Source organism: Panthera onca, chromosome B2, assembly GCF_046562875.1.
Source record: "Panthera onca isolate mPanOnc1 chromosome B2, mPanOnc1 haplotype 2, whole genome shotgun sequence".
Lineage (NCBI taxonomy): Eukaryota > Metazoa > Chordata > Mammalia > Carnivora > Felidae > Panthera > Panthera onca.
In genome coordinates this window covers 142,322,623-142,345,734 of record NC_138343.1, presented here as the reverse complement: position 1 = coordinate 142,345,734, position 23,112 = coordinate 142,322,623, and the positions used below count along the sequence as shown (strand labels likewise).

Here is a 23,112-nt window from a genome sequence, read left to right as displayed (position 1 = left end):
TCTTGGTAATCACAAGTCAAATGTTTATTTACTCAGTATATGTTGACGAGCGCCTATGTGGACAAAGTTATATACAACTTACTATAAGCCAGGCACCACATCAAGCCTTTTCCGTATCCGTTTCATTTACCATAATAGCCCTAGAGAAGGGGGTAAACCCCCTTTTTACACCAGAGGAAACTGAATGTGTGAAAACATGAGTGACTTGCCAATGGCTGCCCTGCTCATGCATAGCAGAGCTGGTACCTGTTCTGTCTAATCCTCAAGCCGGGCCTCAACTCCTTACGATATCCTGCCTCTGGAAGAACCAATCTATCTGGTCTATAAGATTTGGGTCTATGCGCCATGAAAGAGATAAAGAGAAGAGCCTGTGGTGTTGTGGGAGGAGAGACTGCAGAGAAGCAGGGAAACCCTCAGTGAAGAAAGGGAGATTTTAATACGCCTTGAACAATGGTTCAGGTTTGTACTGGCACTAAAGTAGGAACAGGCAAAACATTTTGGTGAGGGAGTAACCCTATTAGACTTACCCAAGTATTTCGTGCTGAAACGGGTGTGAAATTGGTTTAGAGAAGTAAATTGGAGCCAGACTAGAAAACCTAGGCTACCAGGTAAGTTACAGCCACACATATGTGCACGTGTGTATGTATTTGTGTGTGGGTGCACATGTGCGTGCTTGTGTATCTCATATTAGAAGCCCTTTCCCAAACCCCAGACACCTCATGTGTTATGACCCTCTGTCCTTTCCTTCACATCCTCTTCTGGTTACACGGGCTGGGCTTGCCCTCCCACCCCCACCTCCTGCTGGCTTGTCAGTCCATGGAAATCTGGATGCTGTCTTCATCACCCCCTGAAATTGGTCATACTAAAATCTCCAGTGATCTCTCAAGTTTCAAATCCAGAGTGCTTATCTTACAGTAATTAACGTTCCTAACCACTCGTGTTGGAAGCAGAAGTTCCTGTTTGTCAGATTCTCTGTGTGGGTCAGCTTCACAATCTCTTCTTCCTTTCTCTCTTAATAGTTGCTGTTCTTGCACGTTCTCGTCTTTCTCGTGTTTCAAGTAGCATTCCTGCTCGCCCCACCCCCACCCAACCTCCCCAATCAGCACCTGGGACTTCAACCCACCTATACTCCAATGAGACCCCAGTTCTGAACTCCCAATCTGGATTTCTAACCATCTCTGGCTGGTTCTGTCCAGAACTGTGAAGAACCTGAGATTTATCTCCTTCCTGCCAGAGTTTCGTGGGTGCTGCTAAAAGACACAGAGATGAAAGGCAGTGCATTACTCGCAGCAAATGCAGTACCCAGAACATCAACCTTTTTGCGCTGGTTCCCAGAGCCCCAGTTCCCATTCGGCAAATAAAGAAGGCCAAGTGAGACTCGCACATGCAATGGACCACCTCATAGGAGAGGAGCCCTGAGCTTGGAGGATGCAGATCTTTCCCGTGGGCAGCAAGCATGCTCTTTTGTTCCAGAGGGAGACACTCTTTTTCTTCAAAAGCTGCTCAAGTTTCTTTAGATTGTTTGCTACACAAACATCCCTAAAAAGATAGTCTGAAACAAGGAGCAGTCAGTGCCTTGCTCTCAAGATGTGCAGAAACTCAAGAGACTCGTGGAGAATGGTTTCTCAACAAGTTTCATTTTGCTATCCCATGGTCTCTTAAACTCAGTACATAGTTAAACCAACCTCATCCTCACCTTCTGAATCGGTGCCTTTCTGTCTTCACTATATTGGATTAATGGTAGTACCACTGATTTCCTTACCTCTCTACATCAATATAGGCTAAAAGCCAAAAAAATACTTATAAAATCCAAAAATCTCAATGGCCTAAAACCAATAAAACTTTACATTACTCTTATGCAAAACCCAGTTCAGATGTTCCTGGGAAAGTGACTCTCTCGAGCAGCTCTCTTCCAAAAAATAAATGAAGTATCCAGGCTCCTTCTGTCTGTGGCTCTACCATCTTGTGGCTTCAGACCCCCTTTGGCATAATCCCATGAGCAGAGTCATTCAACCCAACAGATTTACCTCTCTTATCATCTTCCTCTAGACCACTGCAACTGCCTGCCTCCAGTCTTACAACCTGTCACTTTTGCTACAGCAACCCATCAAAACTCATATCTGATTGTGTCACTTTCCCCTTGAAAATCCTCCATTGTCTTACCATTATGTACAAAGTAGAAAGTCCAAACTCCTTAGTAGAATATAAAGGCTCTCTTTGATCTGGTACCTTCCTATCTTTCCAGCATCATTTCCCATATGACTAACCCACATGCACCCTTTGTTCTTACCAAATCCAATTACTAACAGCCTCCTGATTTTTAGTTGCTCTGCTTTACTTCCGTACTTCCGCACCTGTTATTTCTCTTGCCCATATTCATCTCCTCCACTACCCACCCACCCCACACAACATACACGGCACACAGGTATGTGCATTTGCCTATTTAGCAAACTTCTCATCCTTAAATTCTCAGTTTGAGTGTCCCTTCCTTGGGCTCCAGCATTCTGACAGCACAGAGACCGCACCTGAAGAACACTCGAGGGAGGAAAACGTAGAGACAGTGTAGAGCAGCTTCCCCATTCACCATCACAATCTGGGAGTGCTTACAGGGATGAACCAGAACTGGCATTAGCCTCTGAAAGAGGAAGCTCAGTCCTGCCTTATTTCATGCGCATGAGCACCTGCATAGTAGGGTAAGTACCAGGTCCTCCCCTGGCAAGATTGCAGTCTGGGGCCCATGCCCTGTAGCTGCAACTGTGTAACAGGTGGATCCCTGGCTTCCAGCCCTGATCTGCCCCTCGGCACTCAGGACCGACTGTACTGCCTTAGACATTCAGCTGAGGCCAGTGTGTGTGAAGCCTAGTCTAGTTCCGGTGGTCCTGTTCCACACGGGGCCAACTCCATCTCTGGAAGGCCACTCTTCAAGGATGAGTCCTTACCTCTCAGTTCACCTCCCTAAATTCAAAGGACTCCTCATCCCATCAGTATTTCACACCATTTCAACCACAAGGACTAAGAGTCCAGCCTTGACATCACTCGAAAGAGACATCACAGGACAGACCGGAGGCCATCAATCCAGATCCAGCCAAGAAAAGAGGTCACAGGGTCAGAGTCCACTAACTGGGGGCAGCTGCACAGAGCCCATTGCTTATAGGTCTCCAAACTTGATGTAATGCTCCGCTATTACGGTCTTGACATTTTTAGTAAGTTTCGTACTAGGCCTGCAAACTAATATAGCCAGGCCTGTCACTGTGTTCACTGGGACATCATAAACAACCATCCTTCTCGCTTTGTGTGTAGGAGACTGATCTTTCTACCTGACCATTGGTATTGATCCATATTCAACATGATGTGTTGGCCAGCAGGCAGACAATCCCTTAGCTGGCCAACAGAAAGTCTGGAGCGATCCTGTTATCTAAAACTGCCCTGGCCAAGGAGGCAGGCCAGTCTGCTGGGTCTCTATGGTGTGGGAAGTCTCGCCACATGTTTACCAAGCACAGCTAACAGATTGGGATTGCTGTCGGCTCCCCTACCCACGCCCGTACCCAAGTGACTGGAGAAACTATGGTGCCTCCTATATTCCATCAGAATATTCTACCACTGCAGGAAGGCTGTTCACTCACACTGGGGTCAGAGGATGGCTGTCTGGACAGCATCGTATATAATCACAAGGATCAGTCAGTGGCCATTCTCCCCAGCCATGGGCACAGCGATGGCATGAGAACAGGCCAACCATGGCTCACCACGGTCTGCAGCTCATAAGCATCCTCCCTCCAACAGCATTTCTTGTCATCCTGGCAGATGAGTGTGGCCTGCTTGGCTCCGGGGCCAAAAGTCCATTGCTGGCAGTTGGTCTTACCTCAGTTTTAGCAACTGTCACATGGGGTTTGCACTGTTAATTAGCCTGTTTCTACCACTAGTCTTGGTCCATGAGGACCAAGATGCACTTTGCATTTGAATTCCCAGTGTCCACAGAGCAAGCACCAACCAATGTCCACTGCATGAATAAACGGAGGCCGGATTAGCCAGATGATGCTGGCATAGGCTTAAACATGAACCGAGCTAGGACATCAAGCTCACTTCACTTTGCTGTTTTCCATTTACCCCTTAATTTGCAGGCACATGTGCTTATAATTCACCTCAACTCATCTGTCACATTTTGAATGAACAATTGTTGCCCGAATGACCAATACCTCGGTCACTTTTTTCACACAGCTAAGAATATTTTTGCGTCAACCTATTTTTCACACCTTGCCCACGGCTTTGGCTTTTCCTGAGTTTCTAACATTCAGTCACGTGTGTTTATAAGATGAACCAATAAGATATATTATTTCAGATGCTGCTACTCACTTCACCTGAAAGAAATTCCTTTCAAAAGTGAGTTTACCAATTCAGCTAACCAGTGCTTTGTTTTTCGCAGATTACCTTGTTGGATAAAACGAAGTTATTCAAAGCTTCATAGGCAAACTTATAAAATGCCACTTGGTTTAGCTTCTTTGCGCTAATACAGTCATGCACGGGAGGGCAGACAGGACTCTGTTTTCAGAGTTTAGGCCCAGACTCAAAGGCCAAGAAGAATGCAGCAGGTGGGAGCTGCTGTCCAGGTGGAAAGGTGCCCACGTGCAGGCCCGGGAGAGGCTGCTCTCTTCGCCCTCTGAGGCTGTTGGGAGTCGGGTCTTCTGGTCGGGGCTTGTTTGGGGGTTACTGGTGTTCTGTGCAGGGTCTAGGCGGGAAAGAGGCTGCCAGCTGACCACTCAGGAGTTTGACCTGTGTTCCTCGGAGTTGGAGTTAATGCTATTGAAGGGTTTATTGCAAACTTGAAAGAAGTATCACCAAACAGTAAAGAATGGATTGACACACCCTGTCATAAGCGACAAGTCCCAGTAACAAGAGCATTCCGACCCCGTGGGACATTCTCAGACAGGACCTACCATTTCCCGCGTTCCCACCAGCCCCTCTGACCAACAGCCTGGTGGCTTGGGGCATCTCGCAGGTGAAATTCCCAGCCATGGCTCAGCCGGTCGCTACAACAGGCAGCCTGTAGTGGCACAGCACCCAGTACAGTTGACCTTTGAACAACGTGGGGATCAGAGGCACCAACCCCCCACAGTCAAAAATCCATGTATTATGCGGGACTGGGTCTGGCTCTTAATTTCAGCTCAGATCATGATCTCATGGTTCAGAGGATCAAGCCCCGTGTTGGGCTCTGTGCTGACAGCACTGAACTTGCTTGGGATTCTCTCTCCCTCCCTGCCTGTCTCTCTCTCTTCCTCTCTCTGCCTGCCCCTCCCCCACTCACACTGTTTATAAATAAACATTTTTTTTTAAATCCATGTATTACTTTAACTCCCTAAAAACTTAACTACCAATAGCCTGCCATTGACTGGAAGCCTTACCGGTAACAAAAACAGTCAATTTACACGTATTTTTTAATGTTTTATGTATTAAATATCGTATTCTGGTAATAAAGTAAGCCAGAGAAAAGGAAATATTGTGAAAATGATAAGGAAAATACAATTTACATTACTGTACTGTGTTGAAAAAGATTTGTGTGTGAGTGAACCTGCATGGTTCAAACACACGTTCAGGGATCGACTGCACGTCTCCCGCAGCCCTGAGAGCCACTCAGAGCACGTTTGTTTTCATCAGCTTGGCTTCAAAGCAACCACAGCCAGCTACCTCATGGGATCTTTGAGGAACTCCCAAAAGTTCTCTTTGAGGGACGCCTGGGTGGCTCAGTCGGTTAAGTGTCCAACTTCAGCTCCAGTCAAGATCTCGCGGTTCATGAGGTCGAGCCCCGCATCGGGCTCTGTGCTGACAGCTCAGAGCCTGGAGCCTGCTTCAGATTCTGTGTCTCCCTCTGTCACTCTGTCTACCCCTCCCTGGCTTGCACTCTCTCTCTCTCAAAAATAAATAAACATTAAAAAAAAATTCTCCTAGAGAGGAAAAGCTGAGACACACACCCACCATCCAGAGGGACTGACGGCAGACCACAGCCCCATGCCTCTGAAGGCTTTCCCTATCCCCACCTAGCCCCCCAGGAGTAAGAAACAGGCTTCACAGCAAGTTGGGGAGACTGGGAGAAAAGAGGAAGAGCCGGTCACACCACCCCCAGCCCTCAGCCACCCCACTGTAGACCACCAAACCCAAAGCTGGCTGAGTCACAGGACGGAAGAAGCTTCCAGCTGGATGAGAGTCAAGTTCTGACTATTGCACTGCATTAGATTCATTTAATATTAAAACAGGAGGTTTAAGTATCTTAAGAGTGATCAGAGGGACTCCTGGGTGGCTCAGTCGGTTAAGCATCTGACTTCGGCTCAGGTTCACGAGTTCAAACCCCACGTCAGGTTCTGTGCCGACAACTCAGAGCCTGGAACCTCCTTTGGATTCTGTGTCTCCCTCTCTCTCTGCCCCTCCCCAGCTTGTACTCTGTCTCTCTCTCTCTCAAAACTAAAATGAAACAAAAATAAGTAAATAAAGACTGATCAGAAAAGCCAAGAATCTGTCCGTTTCATTCAGGAAGCAAGGAGAAACAGGTCCACAGAGTGGGCTTAACAAGCCAGGGGGGGAAGCATACAGTTGTGTTCTGCCCGCCCCCTCTCCAGTCCAGCTTGTTCCATAATCTGGGCACACGGCCGAGGGTGAAATGCGTTCATTAAATGCTATGAAGGTGCACTTCTCAGACACTGCCACTGTGTCTAGTGTGTTGCATTTCATTTCACAACTGTTTCTCTTTTTCTGCACATAACACAAAGGAAATGCAAACATACGTGTTTAGAGAACACTGAGTTTCTAAACAGACATATCACCAGGCTGCCATCTTGCCGTGGTAAATTTTAATGCTTCGACCACCAGCAGGGTCCCTGAATTGTGAGTGAAAAACTACTATAATCGATAGAAAATATAAGGTGTCTACTTCACATCTTTTATTCTGATTCCTTTTAGGAAAAGTCCTTAGAAATTTAAAAGCTTCCCCAAATGACAGGCCATACCATTTTCCAGAATGCTGAACTGAATCAATTTAGTCGACAGAGTTCTCAATATTTATCTTCAAAGAGCTATATCTAGTTATCTTGTTTTTAAAAATCTATCAGAAAATGAGAGCGGAGTTTTTAAACATCAACTAGTAGACTGAAAAAGCTCCTTGACAGCTGAACCTAAAAGAAACACATTACAGGCATTCTTGCGTTTGGAGGAGATTCAGGGCGGGCCCCCGACATGCGGGCTGTGGCGGTGGCACCTCAAGAACTCAGCATCAGTGCACTGACAGCTCATCAAGCAATGTTATGGCTCCAGCCTGTGGTTAGCCTGCTGTTCTAGAACTTGTTTAACATCAGACACTGAAGCAATAAAAATCAGGGGTTTATTTCCCCAAGGTCTACAAATTAGGCAATATTATTCAGTAGATTAGCTCAGCCTGATGGGTCATCCAAGACCATCCCAGCACATAATGTGTGTCTGATGAATGTTAATTTTTAACATGAGAACAATACTGAATGAGAACTATTGCCTTTGACCAGACACACAGAAGTGAGTTCACTGTATCTTATGGATAGATGTATTCGCTGTTGCTACATTAACACCTCTATACACATACAAGGAATGCCATTTGCAGTTTGCCTCTCTTAAATAACTATGCAGAGAAATAACATAGTACTTCCAAAAGATATTGAAAACATACTATGTGTTCCACGTAGGAAATTGTGTATACCAAATTCTTTTTTCTTTGCTCTTGCGTCTGGACTGCAGAAATTGTTTCGTTCCAGCTTCTGTATTAATGTCTGGGCAAGGATGAAATCTGGGAAGGAGGAGAGAGAAATCGTTTTTCAGAAAGGAATGACATCAGATTTGTATTTTGGCCATTTTGTTTTTGTTTCTATTTATTTTGACAGAGAAAGACTGGGGAAGGGGTAGAGAGAGAGAGAGGAAGGGAGAGAGAGAATCCCAAGCAGGCTCCATGCTACTCACATGGTGAGTTGATGTGGGGCTCGAACTCACCAACCTTGAGATCATCATCTAAGCCAAAAATAAGATCAGACGCTTAACTGACTGAGCCACCCAGGAGCCCCCTGATTTGTATTTTTTGAAGAAAATTCTAGCAGAGCTTCAAAATAGATTTGCAATAAGACTGAAAACAGGAAGGTACACTTCCAGTTGTCTAGACAAGAGACAGTAAGGCAAGAGAGGGTGAGGGTTGAAAGTAAGAGACAGTCGCGAGAGACAAAGCTGAGAGATTACAGATGAAGCGAAGTGTGTAAATTAACAAATTGAGAGAAGATGAAATCAAATTTAGGTGAAGAAATTGGACTAATTAATTGCTCTTTGAGTCTCAGTTTTCACAATTCTAAAATGGGGATGGGACAATATGTTCCCCCGGCCTCATCACAAGGTTCTTGTAAGAAATAAAATAGGTCTCACTGGGTTTCAGAAGCAATCCACAAGTATTGGTTGTTAGTTTTTGCTGTAATTGTTTTGTTTTGTTTTGTTTTGTTAATGTGAATTTATTTTTGAGAGAGACAGATTGTGAGTCAGGGAGGGGAAGAGAGACAGGGAGACACAGAATCTGAAGCAGGCTCCAGGCTCTGAGCTGTCAGCACAGAGCCTGATGTGGGGCTCGAACTCATGGAGTATGAGATCACAACCTGAGCCAAAGTCAGATGCTCAACCGACTGAGCCAACCAGGCACCCCGCTGTAATTGATTTTTTAAAATTCCATGTGCTGGGGTGCGTGGGTGCCTCAGTTAAGCATGGGACTTGGGCTCAGGTTATGATATCACAGTTGGTGGTTCGAACCCCAAATCGGGCTCTCTACTGTCAGCACAAAGCCTGCTTCGGATCCTCTGTCTCCGTCTCTCTGCCCCTCCCTCCCTCTCTCCCTCTCTCTCTCTCTCTCTCTCTCTCTCACTGTCTCTCTCCCTCTCAAAAATAAATATTTTAAAAAATTATAAAAAAGAAAGAAAATGTTTAATTAAAAAAAAAAAGAACCGCCCTAAGAAAAATCCATGCAAAAGGGTCACCGACAGATGAAGTTGAGGGTCGTTTGGGCAACAAATGTACACCGTGTATTTGCTACATGCCGGGCACTACTCTTCTAGACCTGATAACAGCTGTCACGAAAAAGCCTTGCCCTCACAAAGCTCCCACTTGCACAACAAACGCAGGAGGAGCCGTCGGGAGCCCACCCTGCCTCTGACGGGGCAGAAACAGGGGGGGGGGGGGGGGGGGGCTGCCGATTTGCAGGGAGCCACGTGGCAGCTGCGGGTGTGGAGCCCAGTCGGGGTGGGCTGTGGGGAGACACTGTCGTGGAGGCGTGCGAGGAGCTGTGGCGGAGGGAGGAGAGCGTGGGTTTGGAGGCCCCATCAGCGAGGTCAGAGCTGGATCAGAAGCTTCAGAGGCCCTGGGGGTCGAGAGCGGAGAGGCCGCCGGCCAAGAGCTGCAGAGGGGCGGGTACCGCTCGGCAAGGAGGAAGGAGTCGGTGAGGGGACCAGACGATACGGTGGGAAAACAGGAGAGGAAAACTGAAGAGATGAGAGGACAGAATGGAAGCTAGGACTTGCTTGCTAAGAAATCACGTACGCTCCTTTAGGCAGCCTTTCATCTTACTTTAAAATTAACTTAACTGGCAAAAATCAAACTTTATACAGACTCCGCATATACATAAGCGGCATCTAAGAAAACCGTACCCAACCTTTTCGCATTTTCAGACCCAAAACTAATAATCAGTCATGACGGACTATTAAAAGAATATCAGATTCTCTAAAATGAGCATATCAACACCTGACTAATTGGTTTCTGAAGAAAGTGGTGAGCAGTTTCTTTCTGACGTCGATACGTCATGCTACGTTTCATCGTTCAGGGCAACGTCATCCAGTGGAATTTTACTCCCACACCTTTCCGCACAGAAGAGAAAGATTGAATGGTGGCCCCCAAAGACGTCCACCCCCTAACCCCCAGCACCTGTAAAGATGTCAGCTTCCGCAGAAAAGAGATGTGATTGAAGTAAGGCTCTTGAGATGGGGAGAGGATCCCGGATGATGCAGCTGGGCCCAATGCAATCGCAAGGCACCTTGTAAGAGGGAAACGGGAGGGCCAGAGTCAGAGGTGGCGATGTGATGAAGGAAGCGGAGGTCGTAGTGATCTGTGGCCACAAGCCAAGAAACGTGGGCAGCCTCTAGACGCTGGAAAAAAGCAAAGAAATATATTCTCCTCCAGAGCCTCCCGAAGGAACCGGCTCTGCTAACACCTTGATTTTCGCCAATGGAAACGAATTTTGGGCTTCTGACGTCCAGAATGGTTAAGATAATGACCGTGTACTGCTCCAGAGTCACTGAACGTGTGGTCATTTGTTACAGCAGTGAGAGGAAACTGACACACCTAATAAACATTTTTAGAGGAAGAGAGACCCTTAAAGTCAGGTGAGTGAATTGTCAAGATTTCTAAAACTTTAGGGATTCCGTGTACAGACTATCAGAAACCAAAACAAATCACAAAAAGCAAACCTATTCTCTGGAGTACATTAATAATCGACATGCCCACTGTCATGTCGCTGTTGATGGCATAGCGATTGCCACCCTCGGGTCTACTCCAGGAGAATTTTGTGCACGTGTGGCCTCAGAAACCCCTGGGTGTTGAGATTTGTTTAATTTTCCATATTTGTTCAGATTCATACGATACCTTTTCTTCTTCCAAGTTTAAGTATTCTGTAAGAACTTGACCCACGATAACAGAAAACACCGGCTACGGGCACCAGGTGAATGATTGTTCCCTGCGCTACCCAAGCCATCAGCACAGCCTTGCACACAGCGGGTGCTCAATAAATGTCTGTTCAATAAATGAGCAGAGTGAGGCACAGCCCCCAGTGGGGGAGCCACAGCAGGGGAAGGTCCATCAGTCTGCTCATTCCCCTTGCTGCCTTTGCCCACTGCGGGCCTCAGCAAGAGCACCTGCTTGACGTCTCCGCCGGATGTCTGAGTACCGCGGGTGACAGCATCCTGCTGTCTCTGGCTTACTCCTCACCCTCGGTGACGGATGTCAAAGATGGTGTCAAAAGTCCTCCTCCACTTTCATCTGTGACCCTCCCGCAAATGCCCGCTTTTGAAGTCAATATAAATGTGACGTGTCTCATGCCTCCTGAACATCCTGCAAGGAACCTTCCTTGCAGGGCTTGAACGGGCAGTGCCGTGGGACTCCAGCCCACGAACGTGCAACGTGGACTCCAGCAAACGTGACAGGATCCTGGCTGCTGCAGGCATGGACACCTGCAACAGACACCAGTGCTAGCGCCCAGAGCGTGTGAGGCTTTGTCAAGCGTGGAGGGTGATAGCTAAGTGGGGAAGACTCTCACGCTAAGCTCCCTGCGCTCGGCATGCAGCCTCCCGGACGCCCCAGATTTAGTGAGGTGTCGTTATCCCCTCGGTGCATGGGGAACTCATGCCGCTGAGGTTAAGTAATGTGTCCCGAGGTCACACAACCATTCCAAAGCAGGGCCAGGACCCACAATCAGCCGGCTGGCTCCAGAGGCCCTCTCCCCACACTGCCTCCTCGTGAGCCTGGCAAGGAGTCAGCTAAGCGAATCAGGAAACAGGAATCTTAACTCCAGAAATTATGTTTACGTGCTAATTTTCAAGAGCCCTGACATCACATTAAGAAAAAAGTTGGGGGGCGCCTGGGTGGCGCAGTCGGTTAAGCGTCCGACTTCAGCCAGGTCACGATCTCGCGGTCCGTGAGTTCGAGCCCCGCGTCAGGCTCTGGGCTGATGGCTCGGAGCCTGGAGCCTGTTTCCGATTCTGTGTCTCCCTCTCTCTCTGCCCCTCCCCCGTTCATGCTCTGTCTCTCTCTGTCCCAAAAATAAATAAATAAACGTTGAAAAAAAAAAAAAAACTTTTTTTTTTTTTTTAATAAAAAAAGAAAAAAGTTGGGTTTTCAAGATTAACGCTGGTGCCGCTTTTCTGGTCATATTTAGACCATATAGAACCTCAGAAAGTTGGTGTCACTTTAAAATGAAAAGTGACCATATTCACATATTTCACACAGGATTTCATTAAGGATAGAGCTAGTTCAACATAAATGAAGTAGAATAACAGTTTAAATGACACTTCTTTCCAGAAGGTCAAGAGAACAGTTTAGTTTATACGTTTGTAATTTATCGTTCCCTTGCTTTCTCTCTCTTTTTTTCTTGGTAGTATCCATTAGGTTGCAATGCTAGTTTTTCCCTACAGGTAGACAAATATGTCCCTGATTCCGAGGAAAATTAATCACTTAAAATTTCCTTAAAATTCAGTTTCCCACAACAAAATATCCCTGAAATGACTCATCTACTTCTGGTCATTGAAAACAAAAACAAAAACAAAACAAAACTCATTTCCTCTATTTGGAAAAAAAAAAATGTAATGGCAAATAAAACCTATCTATACCAATTTCTTAAGCACAAACGACACAAAGGACTCATAAATACACAAATTTGGCATTTCTAATACTTTCACTACTTGTGCGGTACCTGCTAAAACTATTCCTAACAAAATCACAAACAAGTAAAATATGTTTATATGGCATACCTAGTAGAAATTATCATAATTTTAGGAGATCTAAAGACTACAGTGTTATAAATGCATCAACATCACTCATGTAAAATATTGGTCATTACTTTAATAATCTTCATACAATCTTTTTATCAGAGTCCTGTCAGCTAACATATTTCCACTGGACTCAGCCGAGCCATTCTTTCTGTATCCGAAAAGTGGGTCCTATGGAAAATCATACTGTTTGGTCAGTAGATTTTTTCAATGAGGTCACTGCCTTATATTAATGTGATTTTTTACATATTGTGTGTGTGTATCTATATCTATATCTATATCTATATCTATATCTATATCTATATCTATATCTATATCCTCACAGGGAACCTACTTTATCCAAGATCATTCTTAATCCTTTGCATCAAGAAGATTTTGACCACAAGACTTTGAATCATCTATTTATTTTTGGATGGGGAAGAAGGGTCAAAAACGTGAAGACTTCTGTTTTGTGGTTCTCTATTCAATCTATAGAGTATTCACGAAACCTTTTTCCTAACACAGTTGTTTTCATTTGTGAGTCAGAAAAAACATAAGCCACTATCTATTCTTTCCAAAATAAAGAAAAGTAACATAAAAAGATAGCATTCAATAAGGAAAGGCTCAAGATCTTGCCTATCAAACTAGTACATTTGAAGGAAGAAGGCAGAGCGCACGTCTATGCCATGAGGGAGAAAACATCACCTGATCTTTATACTTTGTCATTTATTTCCTCCATGAATATTTATTTAGTACCTACATATATCAGGCTCTGCTTTTGTGGCTAGGAACACGATGCAAACAAACACAGAAAGTTGCTGCCCTGACTTTTGCATCTTCTGGAAATGAATAAATAAAACCCAGCCCCCCTTCAATTAGCAAGCTCTGTCAGCCCCGTAATGATCATTATGAGATCCTCCTAAAAGTAATTTTTAAACAACACTCTTTTCAAGGAACGTGTGTTGATTCAGCGGGTCCCGGGTGGGGCCTGGGTATCATCTATTTAAAAGCTCCTCAAGGCAGTGGACTGTGCAGACACACACACAGTTGAAAAAGCTGAAAACCTCTTAGCGTTGTTTCTTCTCTGGGCTCTTTCATAAATGATGATTTCTTTATCCTTTTTTGACCCAGAATATACTTCCCAATGTTACAGAAAAGGTAGAATTGGACCCCGCAAATTAGGAGCCACTGGCAGACCCTAGCAATTCTTGCCAATCTCTCAGTGCCCCCGGGGACAGCGGCTGGTGGGGAGTAGGAGCCATATCCACAGTGCCGGGGGAAATATGGTTCCGCTAACCCCATCCGCCTTCTCCCGCCATCTGCTACATGAAGTGGGCAGTTCAAAGCATGAATGAGAATTTGTGTCCACCGGGGGGAAATGCCAGAATTGTGCCTTTTCATGAAAATGACTATAACCAGTTTGTATCTTATTTACTTTGGTATTGGTAAGAACAATTTTATAATCTATCCATTCTTATTCAGAAATTTAGGAGATATCTAGATTTTAAGAACACAGTCATGGATTTTATTATTATTAATATTGGCTTTGGCCAATATTACAATGGTAAAATAGTATTATATAATCAAAATCATGAAGTATTAAAGCTTCAAGTTTAAGTAAGAGTTATCTTTTAATTGATCAGTTTTTAGTGTGACATATATAATAAAATTGTATATAGTGTGTGATAGATATATAGATTAGATATAGATATAGATATAAAATACCTGGGGCACCTGGGTGCTCAGTTGGTTATCTGTCCAACTCTATTTCAGCTCAGGTCACGATCTCATGGTTCGTGAGTTCGAACCCCACGTCGGGCTCTGCGCTGTCAGTGTGGAAACTGCTTGGGATTCTGTCTCTCCCTCTCTCTGCCCCTCCCTTTCTCTCTCAATCTCTCTCTCTCTCTGTCTCAAAGTAAAAAAATAAACTTTAAAAAAATAAATAAAATTCTTACAGTATGAGAATTTTATGTCCCATAACTTGCTTTGGTTGAAAATGTAATTTTAACAAGAGGTAGTTTATGAGCATGAAAGTTGACAATGTACCGTAAGTTATAATGAATCAGACCGGGTGGAAAAGTCTCACAGCGTGTATACTATGGTCTGACCAATCCTGACATTTAGCTTATTGACCTCATATCACATTATTTTAGCCTCATATCATGTTATTTTAAAACGATTTCATAAGCATCAAGACATACCCAACGCAGAATGCAGCACTTTTGAAGATAGAATCTCTCCCTACCCTTCAAGAGCTTCCAAATTAAGCAAAACTAAATATTTTGAATTGCTGTCTGGGAGAACAAAGGGGAGCTTATAGTTCTTGATAAAAACCACATACGCGTCTATAATCTGGAATTTGTCAGAGACCACTAATAATTTCCTTTTCTCCATGCGTTCATTTCTTCATTCCTTCTGCAAACATTTATCTCACTCCTAGGACTTCAAGACCCAAGGCTGAACGAGACAGACAGGGTCCCCCCCTACACAGAGTTCAGACTACCGCAATTGAAAGTTGCACCTCAAACTTCGGTTTGTGTTCCTGCAGAACAATCCAGGGTGTGCACAAACGCCATAAACAGCAATGGGGGTTTAGCCAAAACCCGGCAGACGTCGAGAACTGATAACAATGGTGGAGAGTCTTGATTTCATAGTAATCGTAAAGCACGACCATCTGGAGGCGAAAAGTGGAAAGACTTTTTTGTAAAATTCAAAGTATACTATTTAAATATCCGAAACTAGCATTAACAAATAACTGCACTTAGGAGGGACAATTAGTTCTTTGAAGCATGGTACCGTTTAGTACCTGAGCAGGTCTAGCAACATGTTCTTTATGGTGTTTAGAAATACCGTGGCTGTTGACTGCATTACCCCCAAACCTGATCCTCCCCAGAGCCCAGGAAAAGGAGGCATTATGTTTCACCAGTATTCCTTCTTCAGCTTCGGTTAATTCACTGACTCAAGAATCGGTGTTAAGAGACACTACATGCCACCTGCTAAACGATTCTGATACCGACGTCGGACCGCACCGAACACTCCCTAGGAACAGAACACCTAAGTCAGCACGTCGACTCTTTGAGACCAGCAAGGCTGCATCGGGTAGGCTCTGCAGGATCCGAAGGCAGAGCAATTAGGCTGATGTTGGAAGCCACTCAATCCTAAACCCCTTTTCGGAGCCTCTGAGCTTCTGGGAAAGAGCCTCACACAATTCATCCAGTTGAATTCAATACGCGACAGTGCAAGGCTAACAAAAGAACCCTTATAAGTTACCCGCTTCACCACACAGAACTCGGACATAGGACCCAGGATGTTAGCCAGTGGGCTCCAAGGCCCTGAAATATGGGGAACACAGATAAATGAGCTTCCTGCTGCCAAAGAAACTCTTGGGACCAAAGATTCTGACATGACACAATAATGTTCCCATAAATACTTGAGTCGCCCCACACTTAAAAACAATACAATCAATTTCACCGACTTATCAACAAGACAGTCTAACCTATACTTTTACAGTAATTCTGTAAATATACCATTTAAATATTTTTGAGTTCTTACTGTTTCTGGGTACTAAATAAAAATAGTCAGTAGATTTTGTAAATAAAGTTCTTGATCTAGCATTCTTAGCTGAAACCAAAGTAACTTGCAAAAATACAAATGAGGCTTTCAGTTTGTTCTTAGGGCTTGAGGTGGAAAACTCCCCCGCCTTCTGTCCTCCCATGATTCGTGGCAACGCGCATTCTTAGGGGATGTTGTAAGGGCAGTGCCCAAGGACTCTGAATGCTTAATTGGAAATCTCATTTGGTCATTCTGAATTGTTAGTGCAAAATGGTATCTCTTATAATCCGCTATCACATATGAAGGAAAACTAGTAAAAGGATTATGTACATTCCATGATCACATTCTCCGTTGTGTGATCAGACAAGACAAGCAACTATTTTAAACAAGGTTTTTCCTGGAAAATCCAACAGCTTTACTACACAACCGAATTAAATGTTTATGCATTTTATATTACAGAGACACTGTACTTCTGAAAGAACACACAAAACTGTATTTTTTCTCTCCTGGCTTACAATTTAATGCTGCTAAAGCTGTCGAAGAAGAAAATACTCTTATCTGATAACAAAGTCCTTGTGGGTTTTCTGCTTTTGAGAAACGTAAAAGAACAGTCCATAGTTGTGAAATGCAATTCCAGCATGCAGACAAAACCATGGATTTAAACACATTTACCACCTAGGTGGTAGTAGTCCAGTAAAATGAGCTTGCTACCCCTGAAAAAGACTTCGCTTGAATTTCAAGTTTCGGAAGCTCCGTTTTCATATGTACATAACAGTTTTCGTTGTTTTGCATGCACTGTCACTTTTCCCGCTATGTATTCTCGTTACATAAAGTGACCTTACCTGGGATTTCCCACACAGCCTAAGCAATTTAGATGAGATTAATTAAACTTTTTAATGTTCATTTATTTTTGAGAGAGAGAGAGAGAGAGAAGGAGACAGAGAGAGAGAGAGACAAAGCATGAGCGGGGGAGGGGCAGAGAGAGAAGACGACACAGAATCCGAAGCAGGCTCCAGGCTCCCAGCTGTCAGCACAGAGCCCAATGCGGGGCTCAAACTCACAAACCTGGAGATTACGACCTGAGTTGAAGTCAGACGCTCAACTGACTGAGCCACCCAGGCACCCCAAGATCAAGTATTATTTTTTTTAATGGTGGTAGAGTTTCCACTACTGGCAAAATTGAGATATTTTTGCGATACTCTTACCAAGAACAATTAGGAAACCCAGACAGAATATAATAAAAGTGGGTTTGAAGGTGTCAGATCTCTCCCAAGGCACTGAGTGTCTTCAGAGCTAAGAGAAGAAAGCCGTGGGAACCCAAGAGAAGTAAGCAGAACATCTGGGGCCACTTCTACCCTCGAGGCAATTGTAGATTTAGAAAGCAAAAACAGTGGCTGACAGGTTAAGAAGATGAGCAGAGCTTTTGACAATTTAAGGGCTTAAGGACTATTGAAAGAGCAGACCTAGGCCGGCTGACTCCATTTTGTTCTGTGTCCTCCATCTTGTTCTGTGTCCTCCATCTTGAGTGACTATGTCCCCGACATGGCCGCAGAAAGAAATTCCCGCTCAAACCTCAGACCACGCCTCCTCCCCTTGGGTAACTTCCCGATCAAACCACGCCCGCAACCTAAGTAACGGGACTCTGACCCTTCCCCAGCCAATCAGCTAAGGCCACGACCATTACCTCACCGACTACCCCTAGGCCCCTATAAAACCTTTGTGCTTTTGAAACTCGCTGTCTCTCTCCGGTATCTCACCGCTGCATCGGTGCAGGTAGGGGAATGAGCTTGAGCTAGCTCGAATAAAGGCTCTTTGCTTTTGCATCGGACTCAGCTCCCTGGTGGTCTTTGAGGATCACGAATTCTGGGCATAACACTATAACTGGCATTTCTGAGTCTGCCCCGGAGGAAGAGCCCTTGTCAGCACCCTCAGGTTTTGGTTGGGACCACAACTGCTAGATCCTTAGAAGAAGAGTAAACCAAAAATAGACAACTCTAAAAAAAGACTGGAGCCCAGGGGTGCCGAGTGGCTCAGTCAGTTAAGCGTCCAACTTTGGCTCAGGTCATGATCTCACGGTTCATATGTTCGAGCCCCGTGTCAGGCTCTGAGCTGGCAGTGCAGAGCCTGCTTGGGGCTCTCTCTCTTACCCACTCTCTCTGCCCCTCCCTGACTCGTGCTTTCTTTCTATAAATAAATAACTTAAAAAAAAAAAGATTGGAGCCCAGCTGTGAACCATCTCATTCTCTGACAAAGTCAGGATCTTTCCTTACCCAGCTGTCTGTCGAGGACAAGAGGGAAACCTCTCTAGAGGAAGACAACATCATGCAGAGCCTCAAATTATCACTAAAAATGTTGTATATAACATCTGGCACGCATTCAAAAATAACCAGAACTTAAGAGAAATCTGGAAAATTCCTTAGCCACGTGATCAAAACAGCCATCCCTAAAAAAGGGACAGTCTGCGATCACAGGCCTCCTTAGTGATGCACCAAGAGGGACACAATCTCTGTTATACAGTGCTTCTGCCAAATGAGTGGAACCTGATTCTACTCAATCAAACCCAAATAGAGAAACCTTCTCTAAAACAACTGGCCTGGCCTGGCGTCATCAAAACCGTCAATGTTACAAAACAAAGAACGGCTGAGAGAATATCTCACATTAAAGAAAATTAAAGAGACGGGACAAATAAATGCAAGAGGCGACCCTGGCTGGGTCAGGGATAAGGGAAAAATAGAAGAGATTGCAACGAAGGACATAATAGGAAAATTGGTGAAATTGGAATGTAGATTGTATTCAGACAAAACTGTAATATCAGTATTAAATTTCTTCAACTTGACCCTTGTGTTGCAGTTGTGTAAAAGAATGTCTTTGTTCTTAAAACACATACGCTGAAGTAGTTAGGGGGGAAAGGTTATGATGACGGCAACATATTCCCAAAAATACTATGCAACAAAAGCAGTACTAACAATAATATGGTGAGGGAGAGAGGGAGAAATGGTAAAATGTTAACAGCAACATTAGGTGAAGGTCTTATTCTCTGTGTTATTCTCGCAACTTCCCAGCAGACTTGGAATTTTTTCAACAGAAAAGCTCAAAAGGGTATAAGCAAACGGTACAAATTAAATAACACTTTTAATTAACCCACGGATCAGAGAATAAGTCACGAGGCAACTTAGAAAATATCTTGATCTGAGCTAAAATGAAAATACAACATATCAAAATTTGCACACTCTACCCAAAGGTTATGGAAACATTTACAGCTTTAAATGCTTATTATAGAAAAAGTAAAGGCCTAAAATCCTTATCTAAGCTTTGACCTTAAGAAAATACAAAAAGAGGAGTTAACTCAAAGCAAAAGAAAGAAAATAATAAAGATCAGAGCCGCAGTTGGTGAAAAAATAAGTAAATAACAGAAGACAAAAAGGACAAGAGTCAATGAAACCAAAACTGCTTCTTTGAAAAGAAAAAGAAAATTGATAGATCCTTAGCTAGACTGGTCAAGACTAAAACAAGACACAACAGATGGGCACCTGGGTGGCTTAGTCCGTTAAGTGTCTGACTCTTCATTTTGGTTTGGGTCATGGTCTCACGGTTGTGAGATCTGTCCCCACATAGGGCTCTGTGCTGAGCATGGAGCCTGCTTAGGATTCTCTCTCCCTCTCCCTCTGCCCCTCCCCACCTTGCACACCTGCGTGTGTGCTCTCTCAAAAATATAAATAAATAAATAAACAAATAAATAAATAAATAAATAAATGTCACAATGGAAAATAAGGGGGGGAGGACACCACTAAACCAATAATCAAAGAAGAATATTAATGAACTTAAAAGTATAATAAGGAAATGTTATGAAAAGTTTATGTCAACAAATCTAAGAACTTAGATGGAATGAACAAATTCCTTAAAAGATACAACTTACCAAATTCGAGAAGAAATTTTAAAATCTGAATAGACCTATATCGAGTAAAGAATCTGGCATTCCAGAAATACCAAGGCTGTGAGACCAAAATGGAGTGAGCAAGTAGACTGGGAAGAGGGAAGTTTGAGGCCATAACAGGACCGAATCACGTTCACCTGGAGGGTTGTTGGCAGGATTCCATTGGCTTTCCTCTAGGTGAAACGCAGAGTTAATGCAAGATTTTGAGACTAGGAAGACCTATTATCAATTTATTTCAAAGCAATGTCAGCATCACCAACTCCTTAATAAAGAAGATTGCCCGGAGGACACAACTACCAGGTGTCAAGGTGGAAAAGAGTAAGAACGATTTGCAGGAGTTGAGAGCTTCTGTCCACCAGCCTGCTTGGGGGCATGTGCAGGGGGCAGAGATGAGGCATCAATAACCACGTTGCCACTATGTGATCCTGTGTCCCCTCTTCCACCTCTCCTTTGCTGACGCGTCCGTAAGAAAATGAGTGACCCGAGGTAGACACATCACACACTGTCGTCACATAGCAAGCTGGAATTTTAAAGAAAGAGACAGAAAGCAACAGAGACTGGTAATTGCTAGTATCGGTCATATTAAAGGCAGTGCACTAAAGAGAGGCTTCCAGTTTCCCAGGTCTCCGGAGCCTCCCTTGGTCCTGCCCTTTCAAACAGTTGTTCCAATTCCCTGAAATCCCCTGGCCTCCTTCCAGTGAATTCTCCTTCGTTCAGAATAATTACAGAGTCGGTTTCTGATACTGGAAACCCAAACAACCTCAGCAATTACAAGTAGATTACTCCAAAGCTTCAAACCTTGAAATGCAGTGAATGCAGAAGTTCCTGGGGGGGGGGGGGGGGGGGGGGGGGGAGTGGCATCTTGGCTGGTTGTAATAATTGTTTAAATAGTAATTTAATGATCATCTCTCTACCTCCTGCCACTATCTCCTCAGACAGAAATAACTTTCTAACACCCTTTGGAGAGCTGAAAGAGAACTCCAAACCTAGCTCGTATATATTCTCCCACGCCGGGCCTACTGCCACAGCCTGTGTGCTACATTATCTGATTATAATTTTTTGTTCGAAAGAGAGAGAGAGTGAGGGTGCAAGTGAGCAAGGGGCAGAGAGAGAGAGAATCCCACAGGAGCAGAGAGAGGAGAGGGAGAGAGAGAAAAAGAGAGAAGCCGGGTTCATGTTTTGTTTTGTGTTTTTTTACCTGCAGCGGGCTCGTGCTCACCCAATATGGAACTCGAATTCATGAACCATGAGATCATGACCTGAGCTGAAGTCAGATACTTAACGACCGAGCAACCCAGGTGGCCTCATTGTATTTTTGAAAGGGATTGTTTCTTGGTAACGATAGCCTGGCTCCTATAGTTTCACACAATTATTGGCAGGAAGGTATAGCCCCTGTTAGGTTTGTTCAGCTGGGCACAAAATCATGCTATGTGCCTCTCTCCACTTATGACAAAAGGGAGAGTTTGCACACTATTAAAATGCTTGGCTGTATTGACCAATCAGGAGAATGAACTGGAACGTGCCATCCAAAACGTATTAATTTTAGAACACTTGATTTTCATAAACTGTAGCCAAATGATTATCATTTTATGTATGCTCACCTACTAAACAAAGTTTGTGCTAGATCCATCCTTCTGTCTCATTCAGTCACATCAAGTTCTGAAACATTAAAAAAATAAAGCAAACGCTATTTACTTTAACTGGGTATTTTAAATTTTGTCATGCTGAGAAAAGGCTACCTCTCTTAGCTTCCAGGACAAGCACAAGTGGGCCACTCCTCAGTAAAGAGAATTCCAGCACTCTCCAAACTTCCCCATAGCAAGAATTATCTGGTTGCTTGTTAACCACACAGCCCCCAGGTGATCCTGACTTAGAGGGTCTGGGGTGGAGCCAGGGTCGTTAACAACTACTGCGTAGTTGTTCTCATCAGGAAAGCTGGACTTGATCATGGCTCTGTTCCTTCTCTGTTGCTGCTGCTCTTGATGACTTTGATTTGCAACAGTTGAATGATGTGTTCTACAAGTATCCAATCAAGCTGGCTGATAGTGTTGGTCAAATCTTCAGTAACATACTGATTATCTACCTGTTCTATCAATTACTGAGAGGGGCTCTTAGAAATCTCCAATTATACCTGCAGATTTTTCTATTTCTCTCTCTTGTCATTTTTTGCTTCATGCATTTTGAAACCTTTTCATCAGGCATATGCACATACAAGATTTTTAGGTCCCTTTTGCAACTGATCCTTCATAATTATAAAATTTCCAACTTTTTCTTTGGTAAGACTCATCTTGAAGTCTTCTTTGTATGATACTAATATAATCACATCAGTTTTCTTACACTTACCGATTACATGGTACAGCTTTTCCATCCTTTGACTTTCGACCTGCCTCTTTGTATTTAAAGTATGTCTCTTACAGCATAGAGTTGAGTCTTCCTTTTTTCCAATCTGACAATCTGTAGATTTTAATAGAAGTTTTTACCCACTTATATTTAATGTAATTATTGTGCAATTGGGTATGTCTATGTAATTGTTGCTATAATTGGATTTAATTCTGCCATCTTCCCATTTGTTCTCTAGTTGTGCCATCTGCTTTTCTTTGGTTGGTTTGGTTGGTTTGTATTGCTTTGTTTGGGTCCTCCTCTCAAGCCTTCTTCTGGGCTAAACAAATCTTTTTTAGTATTCCTTTTTAATTCCTATCTTGCCTCTTTAGCTATACCTCTTTATTTATTTAGTCATTATTCTGAGGTTACAATATACATACTATACTTACCACAGTCAACTTAGAGTTAATATTGCCACTTTACCTAAAATCTAAGATCCTAAAAGTAAAATTCCATTTCCTTCCTCATTTTTAGTGCTATTATTGTCATATATATTTTACATCTACGTGTGTATACCCCATAATACAATGTTATAATTTTTTCTTTAACCATCAGCACTCATTTCTGTAAACAAAGTTTGTGTATTGTCTCTGGCTGCTTTCTTGCTACAACGCAGAGCAGAGTAGTTGTGTCAGGGACTATTGGCCTGCAAAACTCAATTACTTACTATCTGTAAATGACACTGCTGAACAC

At 43.7% G+C, this 23,112-nt stretch overlaps 2 long non-coding RNA genes across 4 annotated transcripts in view; one reads left to right on the top strand and one right to left on the bottom strand.

Moving 5' to 3' along the window:
• Positions 1–10,066, bottom strand: part of LOC132677644 (uncharacterized) — a 28,494-nt gene extending 18,428 nt beyond the window's left edge. For 2 of the 3 annotated variants that reach the window (XR_013555840.1, XR_013555839.1), the window contains exons 1-2: positions 9,958–10,066; positions 7,712–7,798 (exon numbers count right to left, since the gene is read on the bottom strand). This is a non-coding gene — a long non-coding RNA (uncharacterized LOC132677644). Of the gene's footprint in view, positions 1–7,681; positions 7,799–9,957 lie in introns of all 3 variants that reach the window. The other variant, XR_013555841.1, reaches the window with a different exon arrangement.
• A 59-nt stretch (positions 10,067–10,125) lies between these two features.
• LOC132667806 (uncharacterized) lies at positions 10,126–14,516 on the top strand. The gene is made up of 2 exons (XR_009605379.3): positions 10,126–10,415; positions 14,325–14,516. It is a non-coding gene; the product is annotated as an uncharacterized LOC132667806 (long non-coding RNA).
• Positions 14,517–23,112: the final 8,596 nt, after the last annotated feature.